We start from the raw sequence: 14,843 nt of genomic DNA on the forward strand, positions 1-14,843 counted from the left end.
ACACTAATCCAACAGTCTCCCACTTGGATAAGTCTAATAACTATGTGTTCCGGGTTATGGCCCGAAGCAGTATGCAGTATATGTTTGACGCCTTCGTGGCTCAGACAGGTTTGCGTGTTATGTGTTCCGGGTTATGGCCCAAAGCAGTATGCAATATATGCTGTTGTTGTTGGAATAGTGTCTAAGGCTGCAACTATATTAGGCAAGTATTTGACCCGGTTGTGCATGGTCCTTTTGGGTTGCCTTCACCATAGCAACTTGACATGATGATTTATTATGGGAGAAGAAATATTATTAATATATTATGAGAATAATATAAGGAATAATAATATTGTTATTTGATTAATATAAGTCATAAATTAATTAGGAATTAATTTGGTGACTTAAAGAGTTAATTGAATAAAGGAGCATAAACTGTCAATTGTATGATAGTTGTACTTTGGGCTATAAATCCCTTATGGATAAAGGGGGATGGTTTTAAGGACTATGGACAGACCTTGAAATCGTTCAAAGGCTTATCAATTAGGGTATTGGATTGCTTAGGGCTTAAGTTATCCAATTAGGGTTTAAGGGTGAAACCCTAGGAGCCTCACTAGTATAAATAGACCCTAGGGGTCAAGGGAAATCGGCACCTATGCTTTAGAAGAAACCCTGGCCGATTTTGATCCCATTTCCTCTCTCTCAAATCATCCTCTTGCTAGTTGGTGTTTGTAAGCCATTAGAGGAGTGACAATTGTGACTCTAAAGCTCCAAGGACAAGAAGATCAAGCAAGTGATTCAAGGTAATCTTCTAATTCTAATTTCTTATTGTTATTATACTCTATTATCCATTAGAAGTCTTGGATTCAATGTATGTTCAATTAGAGAAACCTAGATCCAAGCATTAGGGTTTGCATGTGCACATAGGAATGTTCATATGGCTAAAACCCATCAGTTGTGTTAGTTGATATGTTTATGCTATGCTATGTTCAGTAGTTCCGGACTTCGGTCCGATGCAGTTAGTTTCGGACTTCGGTCCGATGCAGGAGGCAGGGCCTCAGTTTTTCCGGACATCGGTCCGATGCAGTTTCCGGTCTTCGGTCCTATACAGAGGGCAAGACCCTGGTTAGTTCCGGACTTCGGTCCGATGCAGTTTCCGGACTTCGGTCTGATGCAGTGGGCAAGGCCTAGTAATTGTTATATGTTTGTATCGTATGTGGTAATTTAGGGGAGCTAACTAAGCTTCGTGCTTACAGTTTCAGTTTTGGTTTCAGGTACTTCCGCAAGTAAAGGGAAGAGCTCGGGATGATGACATCGCACACACCACAGCTTCAGTTTTTGTCCTGGGAGGTTGTTTTGATACTTAGTTTGAGTTGATACATTTGTATCACGACATTTTATTATGGTTTGAGATATTTGACGTATGGTTTTATGATATGATGTTCAGCATATGATTTTGATTATTATTAAAACAAAATTTTTTTGAGTTGTATTTTGGGATGTTACAGTTTCACAGGCCCATTTACTTTTTCGTGAGCCATTAGCCCATAGTATATAATGAAAAAAAATTTAGATTAGTCATTTTCCTTTTATTTTCTTTGGTTGACTACTTTTTTCTGTCAATGGAGCACCCGAAGAACAACCCGGTTTGTCTATCACATTTTATCGTATTTGTGATTAGGTGTAGGTTTTGTATACGAGGTTAAATTTTTTTTGAATAAAATTAAAAAAGAAAATATAAAACCGTAGGTTTCATACGAAACCTACGGTGTAAAAGTGCCCAATGGACAGTTTGTGCAGTGTTGACTTGTACATCTTATAAAAAAAATTAAAACCATAAGTTTTTTTTCACAAAACAGTAGACGAAACCCCAAAAACAGTAGATGTCACACCCTGAAACCGATGGCGGAAACGTTCCGGGACGGAGGACGTCATGTAGTATCGCAACCAATGTACATAGTAAGCGTAGTAAACACAACCATTACATTACATAGAAATATTTACATTGTCTGAAAACAAAGTGCTACAAGTGTTATACATATATATCATATGAAAAAAAGCTAAGACGAGTCTTCTATACGCTCCGTCTTCTCCAAAAGATCGCAGGGTACCTGTCTAATGTGGACATGAGAATACAAGCAGTTTAAAAATCAGCATAAAGCTGGTGAGTTCATAAGCGGTTTATTTTCGTAAAAGAACAAGTTTTCTTTGGTTTTTCTGAAAAAGTCGTTATCCAAGAAAATCTCATATTTTCTTATAAGCAAAGTTTAGTTATCCGTTTGTTACACATTGTGGTTAAGAACAGTTATGTTATCCCAGGAAAAACCCTTATTTTCCTAAAAGTCGTGGTTAGTTCTTGGTTCGGAATGCAATATACTAGTATCTATCATACTTGTAGTATTAGATAAGTATTCTGAAAGCCTGGTTATCCTATACACGAATGTCGAATATCTACTATACTTATCCGAAATTTCGAATCTTTGGAGACACTCAGAGACATACACTAGCTGTATATTCGAAGTTCTGGTGACATCCAAAGGCGTGTTTTAGACGTATTTCCGAAGCTCTGTCGATATCCAAAGGCGTATATTTTCGAAACTTTGTCGATATCCAAAGGCGTACTTTCGAATTATTTCCGAAACTTTGGCGACACTCAAGGCGTACACTAGCTGTATTTTTGAAGTTTTGGTGCCATCCAAAGGCGTGCACTAGCTGTACTTTCGAAGTTCTGGTACTATCCGGAGGCGTATTTTATTAGTAATAATCCTAATATATGATTAGCATGAATCCTTCGTAAATTATAAAATGTAACATAGATTATAACATGTTATAAAGAAATCTACAATTAGTCTGGAAGCTAACTCTGCAAGTCAAACTGTTGGTTAATACGGTTTTCGATATTAAAAGCATACAAAATATGAACATTTGAACTGAAATAATAAGTTTGAGTATAAGATTTCCTTGTACTTTTGCTTGTATTCCCCCCTGAAAACATTTGAAAAACACAGAAAAAGGAGTAGGGGTATGAACTCACCGGTCGAGAATTGTGTCGGCTAGGATGCTAAGTGGCAATTCAGGGCTTGATTACGCGTGAGGTTCCTATGTAATATGAAGAGATACATAATTGTATCTAATTAGACTTTGAAATACTATTTAGAATAGAATATACACTCCGAGGCACGAAAGCACTTCATTTCAAGTGTTAGGAGTGATCCGGGTAGCATATAAGGGTGTGTATGGCCTAGACATGGAGTTTGCTCTTCAAGAGTAAACTCCTAATGGAGATTACGAACCTAAGACCATATCCCCATGAGTTTACGACCGTAAACTCATGGGTGGTGGGTTCTTGGTGTTGGATTAGGTGTCTAAGCCCATAACTATAATTGGTATGTATTTGAATTGATAGCAGCACAATCCTTTTCGGTTGCCCTCAAACCTAGCAACCAGACAAGGAAATTATGAGAGGAGAGATATTAATTTATTATAAGATTAATAAATTAATATAAATGAATTTATTAATATGTTAAAAGATTAATATATTAATAAGAAATCATTATGTTTAATTAATTGTCAGCCAGAAATTAATTGGAATTAATTTTGGGGTTAAAAGAATTAATTACAAGGTGCAGGGACTAGTATGCAATTAACTGATAGTTGAATGGAAGGTTCCAGAGCCCCCTTGGAAGGAGGTGGACGAAAACCCTAGGGGAAACCTTAGAGAATTCGTCCAAGGGGTCCAAGATAAGGCCCTTGGGTTTTGCTTAGGCCCTAAGCAAAGGATAACTAGGGTTTCCCCTAAACCCTAGATCCTTCAACTATTTAAGGAGCCTCCTGGTTCACATTTTCACACACTGATTTCTTTGGAAGAAACACTGGCCGAATTGCATACTCCCTCCCTTCTCTCCTCTGCTTTCCTTCTTGCTAGTTTGGGTGTGATTCCATTAGAGGCATTACACTTGTGGTGCTAAGCTTCCAAGAAGATCAAGATCAAGATCAAGGGATTTGTCAATTGTTTGCTATAACAATTGAAAGGTATGTAACTCCTAACCCTAGTTTATTTTTTTTCGAAAATAGTCACCTCCTCTAGGGTTCTTGTTTTGCAATTCAAAGTTATATGTTCAATAGTTAAAACATAGATCCAAAGTAGGTTGCATGTGAACTTAGGAATTGTTTTCTAGTTTATTTGTTTTACCTAAAACCCTTTAGTGGTATCAAATCTATTGTTTGTTTTAAATTGAATTGCTATAATTGTTGAATTGCAAATTAGGGTTTATAGCTTTTAAACCCTAAAGGCCGTTTTTTTGATTTTTAGGGTTTTGGATCAAAGGGTTTTCGAAAACCCTAGCCTCATCCCTTGTGAATTTCGAAAATATGCTACAAATTTTAGGGTTTCTTGTTTTGGATAATTGTTACTTGATTAGATTAATTGGATAATTATCCTTACCCTATTTTTCGAAATTTAGAGGGATAAAGATTAGGATTAAATTGATTGTTTAATTTAATTGGATAATCCTTACAAGATTTAATAAATTAATTAAAAGTTAATTAATAGATAAACATTAAATCTAAATAATTGGTTTATTTAAATTTAAAATTTAATAGTTTAAATTTCGAAATTTATATAAACCTTTGGAGTTTTAAAATGTTTTAAAACACACCTTATATATATATATGTATGTATGTATGTATATATTATAATTAAAAGTCTAATATTATATATGTATAAGAATATGGTCAGTCAAATCGCTAGTATGCCTCATTCACGAAGCTAATCTATAAGGGGGGTATAAGGAAACTGCCTATAAAATGGTAGTTGAATGGGTGTCCACTCTCACCCACCGCTTCCTTGATTAGTGGAGGGTCGTTAGCAGAACGGATTTGATAGGACAACTACTTCTCATTAAAAGTATAATGCTATTAAAGAAAGTACTAGAACATTATTTTTAAAATCCCAACTCTAGCTACTTTAGGAAAAATGTGAAAAGTATGATCCAACAATTTTCAAGAAGTTTAGTGTTTGTTGTACACAAAAGGTTTTGTAGACAAAAAGAAAATAGAATTGCTCTCGTTGAGAGTCGAACTCAAGACCTCCCGCTTACTAAACGGGTGCTCTAACCAACTGAGCTACAAGAACTTTTTGCTTTACATTTTTATGATATCATCTTCATTCCTTGTGATATTTAGATTTTTTGCTTTTGATAATAGGAATCTGTTTTCCTTTTTCGTCTATATTGGTCTTTCATTGTTCACTCTTTTTGAACTCTCTTATGTGGACTTAAATTAGGTTTATAGATGAGTTTATTAAGGTCAATAACTGAGCTACGAGAGCTTTTTATTTTACTGTTGTACAATATATTTATTTTGTTAGTTGGATATCGATTAAACTACATTTTCACTCATTGTGATATTTTGATTTTTTGCTTTTGATAACAGGAATCTTTGAGATCTATTGTGTGGACTTAAATTAGGTTTATGGATGAGTTTATTAAGGTCAACAAGCTGGAAGCATATGCCAAAAAAAAGGACATAAAATTCGCAAATTGAAGTATTTGGTGATCATTTGGGCCCTTTTTGTACTTGTGACCCTTGATATAAAAATGACCTAAAGTTACTATAAAGGTCAATTTTTCTTTGTTGTAATAAAACTTATTTCAATTTCAACAAAGATGTGTAGTATTTTTTTTTACAGGGTGTTGCTATGCATGTAAAATATCTAGTCCACAACTATTTTCTAGAATGTTTCCGCATTTGTTTTTGTATAATGTTGATGTTTCAAGAAGTTTCAGTTGGTTATATTTTCTATGTTTTAAGGTGTTACGGAAAACACCAACTCCTACAATACATTTTTATTACAAATGAGGAATAATGTGGTTGTATGACAATCTTATCATTTTTATCTGCATCAATTTAAGTTTGATGGTTGAAATCATGGTTGATTTTTCTGTTCAACTTTACATTTTTTTCTAGTATTAATGTAGTCTTTAAGTGTTGCCTTTTCTACACTATGGAAAAACATAACACAAGTGATCACATCATCTAGCTCCATGTGTTTCTGGTGCAATTTGGGAGTGATAACTTTTCTTTTTTTCAACGGGTATTCATCACCTTGCAACAACGTGGTAGTCTCATCATCCTTGTTGACGACAATCTTCAAATTAAAATCTTGGTGTTGTCGATTGTTGGTAAGCAAAGTTTAAGAGCATGAAATAAACCTTCTTATAGGAAAGGATATTTGTATATATTAAAATGAATGATTTTTCTTACTTGGTTGTTGTTTTTCAAGGGAAATGGTAAAGGGGTGAATTTCTACATTGGGTAATGACCCAAATGCATTTTCACAAGAAAAAAAATCAAGATCAAGGAGGAAAAAAGCTAAAATCACACTAATTATTGTCTTTATATATTATAAGATGTTTCTTTATTTTGGGGGTGTTTGTGTAAGCTTATTTTTTTGGGCTTAAGCTTATGAGCTTAATAGCTTAATAACTTATGAGCTTATTAGCTTATAAGATAAAAAATGTTTGGATTAGCTTATGACTTATAAGCTAATAAGCTCTTTTTAAAATAGTGTTTGTGTTATTTTATTTTTTGTAAAATGACCAAAATGGACATGCTTACCTTACACAATTGGAAATAGAGTTCTAGTGTTTTGGGAAAAGAAGAATAAGGGTAAATATGTAAATACATATAAATAAGCTCATGCGTTGAAAAAAAAAAGTTGAATTGAAATGGCTTATGAAAATTGACTTAGTTTTAGGTAAAATAAGTTCATAAGCTTAAGCTAATAAGCTAAGCTAAATACTAATTTTTTCATAAGCCCAAAATATAAGTTCATAAGCTAAAAGCCTGAAAAATAAGCTAAAACAAACACCTTCTTATACTTCTTGGACCTTGTCTCCACCTCTAACAAGTTGCTAGTTGTGTGAGAGTTTTTTTTAATATATTGCCGATTCAAAATATATAAACGGAATACTTCTTAATAATGTTGTTATTTTGCCAAAATAAGATAAATGTTATCATTTAAGATAAATACCTCATTTATAATAGTAATAATAATAATAGTTAGTTTTATATATATATATATATATATATATATATATATATATATATATATATATATATATATGGAAAAGTGAATATGTGACTGTCATGTATGTAATATTAGGTATAGAACTATCAAAATTGACTTCATTTTGATTAAAAAAACACAATGTTTTTCATTGTTAGCTTATTCTTATTGCTTTTGAACTCATATTATTTCTGATTTAATAATTTATCCTCAACATCTATGTATTTTAAATGTGTTGTTTATATTATTAGACCCCTATAAGGCTACATAACTTTCTTTGACACCACATTATTAAGAAGTATTCCATTTTGAATTGCGGATTTAATTATTCCGGAATGAAATAACTACATGTTTTGTTTTGTGATTGTGGTAAATCCAAACCTAAGCATCCGACACTATATTTTTAAATAGTAAATCGAGAAGTGAGATAACCAAATGCATTACAATAACATAAAACAAAATAAAATACAATATGCAACATACACAACACATACTAATTGTTTTAGGAAAATAATAACAACATAAATAAATAAATAATATTTTCATATATGTCTAAACAAATACATTATAATATGCAACATAAACCCTAAACCATAAATAATAACGAAATGCTATACACTATGAAACATTCTTCAAAGCTAAAACCTAGGGTTGTTCCAAATATATTTTAGGTTCGGGACGAAAGGAAAAAATAAGCCCTTAAAATATACAAATTTCATGAAGTTTTTATAACAGCTCAATAATTGAAAGAAAATTACTTTTGTTATCTTCTAAATTTAACATTTTCCATAAAAAAATTGGGCCCCTTTAAAAGATTGACTCTAGACGGTCGCCCCTATCGCTCACCCTTTGTGACAGGTCCGCTAAAACCTAAACAATAGCTAAATACATTACCTTTTGTATGCATATTTGGTCTATATGTATTTGGTTACTTGAGGCCAAAATAACAGGATAGCTATGTCTTTTGCAAGAGATGTTTGGATTGTTTAAAATGCACCCTAAGCCAATTGTAATTATATATGGAATAAAAAAACAACCTTTGGCATGACGGCTTTTTAGATTCCATCCCGCTGATCAACAAGTTTTTTAGATTCATTATTTTAGTATTCCTAACATGTTTAAATAGAAAAGGCCATACATATATGTTAATGTCGAGTATAATACTCAAATAAAATGTCTGTCAGACATACACACATCAATCGAAACATGTATTTATGTATGGAATACAACGAATAAATATAGAATATGACGAACTATTTCGGGTTCATAGACAAACTAAAAAAACTTATAAATAACCAAGTAAACTAAAATATAAAACCATCATACATTGTCATTTTGATGAATATTTAATCAATCTAACCGTATTCAGAGTAAAAGTAAGATTGACATAATTTTCTTGAAAAAGAATGATGTTAACAAAAATGAAATCAACACTAAATAAGTCACAAAAGGACTGTTATGTAATAGTCTAGAACTATCGTCCGTAATAATTTGATGTCAGTTTCACAAACTTTGCAACATGTCCAGAACAATATGAATGAATATAATTCTAAACATGTAAGATTTTAGATTGTTTTTATGTCAAATCTTACGGACCTCAAAACCAACATTATTATTTCATAATATAGTATCTAGAAAGAAATATGTTATCTTTTTAAAATAAATTAAACTTATGATTATTTTTATTATTCGTTAAAGGTGGATTAAGATTTATAGGTTTCTGTTACCAATTAACTTTATGGAAAAAGAAAACACAAAATTGCAAAATGGTCCCTGTGGTATGCATTTTTGGGGGTTTTAGTCCAAACCATGACTTTTTTGTATTGGTGGTCCTTTTGAGGTAGTTTCGTTGCGTTTTTGGTCCATTGGCAAAGTGAAATGACTGTAATACCCTTGGGGTATTTATTTTTTATTTTTCTTTCATTTTTTTTAAAATCTAATAGTTATTTTAATAATTAAAAAAGGCCCACCTCTCTCTCTCTCTCTCTCTCTCTATATATATATATATATATATATATATATATATATATATCTTTCTCTCTAGACATGAGTTTCTTCATCCTTGAACCTTTAAGCACATCGATAACCTGCAATTAAAAACATATACATCGGTCCAAACGATTACTAAAACCACTCAACCCCAAATGATAAGTTAACTAATTTCAAAAATCATATTTAGGGTTCCAAAGTTTTACCTTCAATTTCTTTCTGTCCAAATCATGAAGAATCAAGAAAATGTGAATGGTTGACCACCACAATCACAATCAGGACCTCCGACCGTCGGCCTCCATTGCAACAACCACCAGTGATAGTAGCGATACCGCAACCACCGTCATCGATCTACACCAGAAACAACAACAACAAGTTTGCTTCGTGCATGCATCACCTCCTTCCTGCCGCTATCTCAAATACGATCCTTCTATGTGTGTCTATTTCTCTCAGTAATTGCTAGATATCAAGATATCACCCAATTTCACCTCTATCTAGAAGGGGAGCCATAAATCACAAAAAATAGACTTTTTACACAGTGTGTGTGCATGTATGTTTGTACATACTTCATAGTTGCACTTTCTAAGCATTCTCCAAGATCTTGAGAAAAATTGGCTCGTCATTTGGGGGTTGTTGCAATATCAGACCCAAATTGTATAATTATTTTTAGATAAAAAGACGAGACTAACCAAATTCAAGAAAATCAATAGAAATGGAAACAAATAGAAGATGAATTTATGGAAGATTTGGACTTTTAAAGATTTAAAAGAGAGAAAAAAAACGGGGAAGAAATCATACAAGGGTGTATATTTACACATGATTTTGTGCTTGGTTTCTTCATGAGAGAGAGAGAGAGAGAGAGAGAGAGAGAGAGAGAGAGAGAGAGAGAGAGAGAGAGAGAGAGAGAGAGAGAGAGAGAGAGAGAGAGAGAGAGAGAGAGAGAGAGAGAGAGAGAGAGAGAGAGAGATTATTTTTTAATTGTTAAAATAAATAAATAAATATTAAATTTAAAATGAAAAAAAATGATAAATAAATACCTCAAGATATTATAATTATTTTAATTTTCAGAATGACTATTTTTACATAGAAACTAATAACCAAAACTAAATCCCTAAAAAAAAAAATGCATACATTAAGTTTTTGCATTTTTGTGGAAAGAAAATACTTCGTCGGTTCGTCCCCTGTTGCTTTTTCCCTCCAACGCCAAAAGGAAATTGTCTCCCTACTTTCTCAGTGAATTACAAATCTCTTGATCCAAGCAATTCTGATTCAGAAGCACTACGCTGATCGTTCATACAAATTTTACTTCACATGAAATCTTGATTTGATCCACAGGTATGTAATGTTTGAATTCATATACCATTGACTTACTTAGAGGAACCGATCGCGCATCTTTCAAGAATTTTCGATCCAAAGTTTTCTGCTATATTTTTCGGCCACCATCTCCCACAGTTGTTTTCAGTTTTGAATTTAGGGTTTATCACTGATCACTATTTTTCATATAGTCCTGGATTTAGGGTTTATTGTTGGTTAAGGATTTAGGGTTGATTTTTGATCGAGAATTTTTTCCTTTTGATTGCATATATATCAGTTGGATGTAGAGCTGTATATTCCACCTATGAACACTTTGGAACTAAATATGTTATCGTGTAGATGATGGAAACTAAGAAGATTTACAATTCAGATATCATCTCTTGACCATATCAGTTATATCATTGTAATTGATGTGATTACAAGATTATGTATATGTGATTGTTGTTCAAACATGTTTTTATTGCTATGATTAAGTAGGCATCTTAAATGTTAATAGTTAATATATTTGATTATATCCATAGGTAACGTAGAACCCCTTTTGGCTCTAGGGTAATGCTGCTGATTGAATTCTGTAAAATGGACCACTTTTATGTTTTGAGGCCGAATCTTTCATCAAGGACAAGTAGACACTTGCTCCACCATAGGGCAGATATATGGATTCTAACATCTTCCTGAATCAAATGCTTCACATGAATGATGAATCTACTTAAGTCCTATACTCAAGTCTCAAACATACAACTATTAGGAAGCCATGGTCAAAAGTTTTAGAAATTTAAGCATAAATGAGCTACCGATTGTGTGGTAAAAGTGTAACACACATATGGTTTTGTAAAAAAAGAAAAAACAAATTGCTCTCGTTGAGAGTCGAACTCAAGACCTCCCGCTTACTAAACGGGTGCTCTAACCAACTGAGCTACGAGAGCTTTTTGCTTTACTATATTACACCAATTTTTCTAGTAATTAGATATGGAGTAAATTACATTTTGGTCCCTGTGCTTTGTTAAATTTATGGTTTTGGTCCAAAAAAGAAACCTTTCTTCCTTTTGGTAATGTATTTCACCGTTTCATAACATTTTGGCTTACTAGGGCATTTTGGTCTTTTCCTTGTGTTCTCTTTTCAAGATTTCCTATGTGGACTTAAATAAGGTATTTGTTAATATGTTCTTCCATGTCTTTATCTTCTTTCGTCTCCTCAGTAATAATGGCCACATGTTCATGTGAAAGAAGTATCTGGTGATAAAAAATATATAGTATATGGTTTTGAAAAAAGAAAAGAAAAAAAAACAATTTGCTCTCATTGAGAGTCGAACTCAAGACCTCCCGCTTACTAAACGGGTGCTCTAACCAACTGAGCTATGAGAGCTTCTTGCTTTACTATTTGGGATACAACATTTTTTTTTTATAATAAGTAATTAGATAATATGGATGCATTTGTTTCATGGTTTTTAATTTTTAGCTTCATATGACACTCTGCCTATTGTGAAATTAAACTTAGCAATGTCACTTCAAAAGAAACCTAAGGATGCTGATTCTTGCATATGTTTTGAGACTCTACATGTATTTAAGAATGTTTGTTTATGTCTTAATTCTCATTCAATTCAATTCAATTCAATTCTTGAGCATATATATATGAGCCACAGGTTGTGTGGGGAAAAAGATAAGGTTTTGTAAATAAGAATTAAAAAAAGAAAAAACAAATTGCTCTCGTTGAGAGTCGAACTCAAGACCTCCCGCTTACTAAACGGGTGCTCTAACCAACTGAGCTACGAGAGCTACTTGCTTTTCTTATTTTACAACATTTCTTATAGTAAAGGGTTAAAGTTGAAATGCTTAACCAACTAATTGATTTGTCCCAAATTGGTTGCTAAATGTTTCTTTCAAGCATTTAGGGTCCTTATACATCAATTTTTTTTGCACCATTTTAACAATCTATATGCAGTTTGCAACATTGCCAAAGTGGATAAAAAGAGCCTAGGATAAAGTGGCATTGATGGGTTTTCAAGCAATGTTAGAAGGTGGAAATTTGTAATGAAAGTTGAAACTTCAGCATATATGAGCCACTGGTTGTGTGAGAAAGAGATAAGGCTTTTTAAAAGGAAAAAAAAAAGAGAGACAAATTTGCTCTCGTTGAGAGTCGAACTCAAGACCTCCCGCTTACTAAACGGGTGCTCTAACCAACTGAGCTACGAGAGCTTCTTGCCTTAATATTTCACAACATTTTTCTTTAAGAAGCGTTGGAAACCTTAGAGCATAGATGAGCCACCAGTTGGGTGGAAAACAGATATGGTTATGTAAACAAAGAATAATTATTTTATTCATATTCTATAGATTATCCTTTTCTACTTAATAGGTTTACATAACTATTCTACGATTTAAATGCCATTTGTTTTGTAATAATAACATTTATAGCCACGTGACAATGTAATATTTATAAATAATCTAATACGAAGTTGGAACGGAATGAGAAGAACAATTGATGCCCTTCAATGATAATTCTTAAATTTTTTTATCAAATCCCAAAATATAAAAACTCAAAAGGCAAGTTTGGTATAAATACGTCAAAACATTTTCCGGCAGTTGTATCAAAGGAATGAGAATCATAGAAAATTGAGTGAATATGTTTTGAGAACAATCGTATTTTACTATCTTTTGGTTTTTATTTATGTTTGGGGGTAAATAAACATTAAAGGAATATTTAATAATATTTAGTAAGGGAAAATAGTATTTTACTTCAGACATAACTATAATGAAAGAAAAATACGAGTTGGATTTAAGGACCAAATGCGTAATATTTACCAAATCACAAGACGATTTCATTAATTTACTCTTTAGTGTTTTCTACATTTTTGTTTGTTTTCTTTTTTCCTTTGGAATCATAATTATAATTTATAAGCACTCTAGAAATACATTTTTGCATAATTTCCGAACATCTCCAACATATTTTTATTCATACAAATTAAGCTGCAAAACTTTTAGCTATGGAAAATGATGAGACAGAATAAGTTGGTGAGACAATGTACGTCATTAGTGACGAGTCTAGAATAGAAAACAACATGATTCACAAATTTTTCAATATACATTTTTCTGCACAAATTCAAAAAAATTATAGGTAAGCTAGGTCATAATTTTTTTTTAAGATAAGTCCCTAAAAATTTTCAATAATAATTTTATATAAATTAAAATAATTAGGTGGGTCCTAGGACCCACCTTCATTATACCTAGCCTCACCACTGTATGTTATCATAGGTCTAAATGATTATAAATGATGGTTATTAGGGTATTTCATCAATATAACTAATCATACTGATGCATCATATACAAGTATTGCATGTCAGGGGTACAAGTTTGATGACATTATCATTAATATGATCTGAGGCTTGGTAACATCATTGCCAAAATGATTTTATAGTCTTAAAATTGGACGAAGTTCACAAGGTTTTTGGGAAACTGGTCAATTAACAAACCAGATAGCTATGCGATGATGTAAATTCTATCACTAGATCATGGAATAAGTAGTTTCAGAGTGATTATTATTATTAACCATGCTATTGTTTTTACTCAGTTAACCATTTTTTACTCAGCTATGCTATTGTTTTGGAAATTGGAGGATGAAGTACATTGCTCAAATAAGCAAAATGAGGATTTCGGGGTCGTGTGATGACCTTACAGGGTCACGTAAGTTCCACAGAGTAGCTAAACATGTGCGTGTGAAATCTGATTAAATGAAGTAGAATATGATGCCATTAAATAAATGTACTTTTTGGAGAAAAAGGTGGAACATGGGTCATGTCTTATGGAACATGGTTGTGTCCTATGTTTTAAGTCCATAAAAGAGTATATAACATGTCCCCAGTCAATCCTTACTCCTTATTAAAAAAAATATCATTATGCCATAATGTAAGTTGGGTTTATAGTCTTGATGAAGTCATGTTAGATCATGTTCTTAACCATGTTAACTTTTTTACTCACTTAACCATTTTTAACTTATAGATTTAAGATATAATGGATTAATGGGAGTGTTTAGGATCGACTTTTCAAATCTTATATCTATTTGATTAACGTCACGTATAATTTTGTTAGTTTAGATTTTTCCTCTAAAAGTAGCTGTTTTATGCCAACTTCTTATTTGTTTATTTTTTTTTTCATACTTTTATGAAAAAAGATACAGTTTGTCCTTTAAAAACAATAATTCGTTACATATTGTTTTCCCTCTAAAACAAATAGGGAATTGTTTTTCTAATTTTACAAATCTCTTTTAATCCTAACAATTGTAATTTAGAAACTCCTTATGGATCATTTATACAACTGTTCTTTATATCCATCTTGATTTGGTTGACAACTATTATGACGATGTTAAGAAGAACTGCATGCCCAACTTGATCAAAATGAGAAGAAAGTTGGCTTCTTTTTGCAATGCTGGACAAACCCATATCATCTTTGATAGGGTTGCAATTGTAGTTATTGTAATTATTCAAGAATCTCTGTGTTGTGG

General features: G+C 32.2%; 5 non-coding genes across 5 annotated transcripts; all 5 read right to left on the reverse strand.

Moving 5' to 3' along the window:
* Positions 1 to 5,039: 5,039 nt before the first annotated feature.
* Positions 5,040 to 5,113, reverse strand: TRNAT-AGU (transfer RNA threonine (anticodon AGU)). The gene has a single exon. It is a non-coding gene; the product is annotated as a tRNA-Thr (tRNA).
* A 6,087-nt stretch (positions 5,114 to 11,200) lies between these two features.
* TRNAT-AGU (transfer RNA threonine (anticodon AGU)) lies at positions 11,201 to 11,274 on the reverse strand. The gene has a single exon. It is a non-coding gene; the product is annotated as a tRNA-Thr (tRNA).
* Positions 11,275 to 11,640: 366 nt separating this feature from the next.
* Positions 11,641 to 11,714, reverse strand: TRNAT-AGU (transfer RNA threonine (anticodon AGU)). The gene has a single exon. It is a non-coding gene; the product is annotated as a tRNA-Thr (tRNA).
* Positions 11,715 to 12,050: 336 nt separating this feature from the next.
* On the reverse strand, positions 12,051 to 12,124 carry TRNAT-AGU (transfer RNA threonine (anticodon AGU)). The gene has a single exon. It is a non-coding gene; the product is annotated as a tRNA-Thr (tRNA).
* A 346-nt stretch (positions 12,125 to 12,470) lies between these two features.
* Positions 12,471 to 12,544, reverse strand: TRNAT-AGU (transfer RNA threonine (anticodon AGU)). Its single transcript has one exon. It is a non-coding gene; the product is annotated as a tRNA-Thr (tRNA).
* Between the last annotated feature and the right edge of the window lie 2,299 nt (positions 12,545 to 14,843).

The sequence above is a fragment of the Lactuca sativa genome, chromosome 7 (assembly GCF_002870075.4).
Source record: "Lactuca sativa cultivar Salinas chromosome 7, Lsat_Salinas_v11, whole genome shotgun sequence".
NCBI lineage: Eukaryota > Viridiplantae > Streptophyta > Magnoliopsida > Asterales > Asteraceae > Lactuca > Lactuca sativa.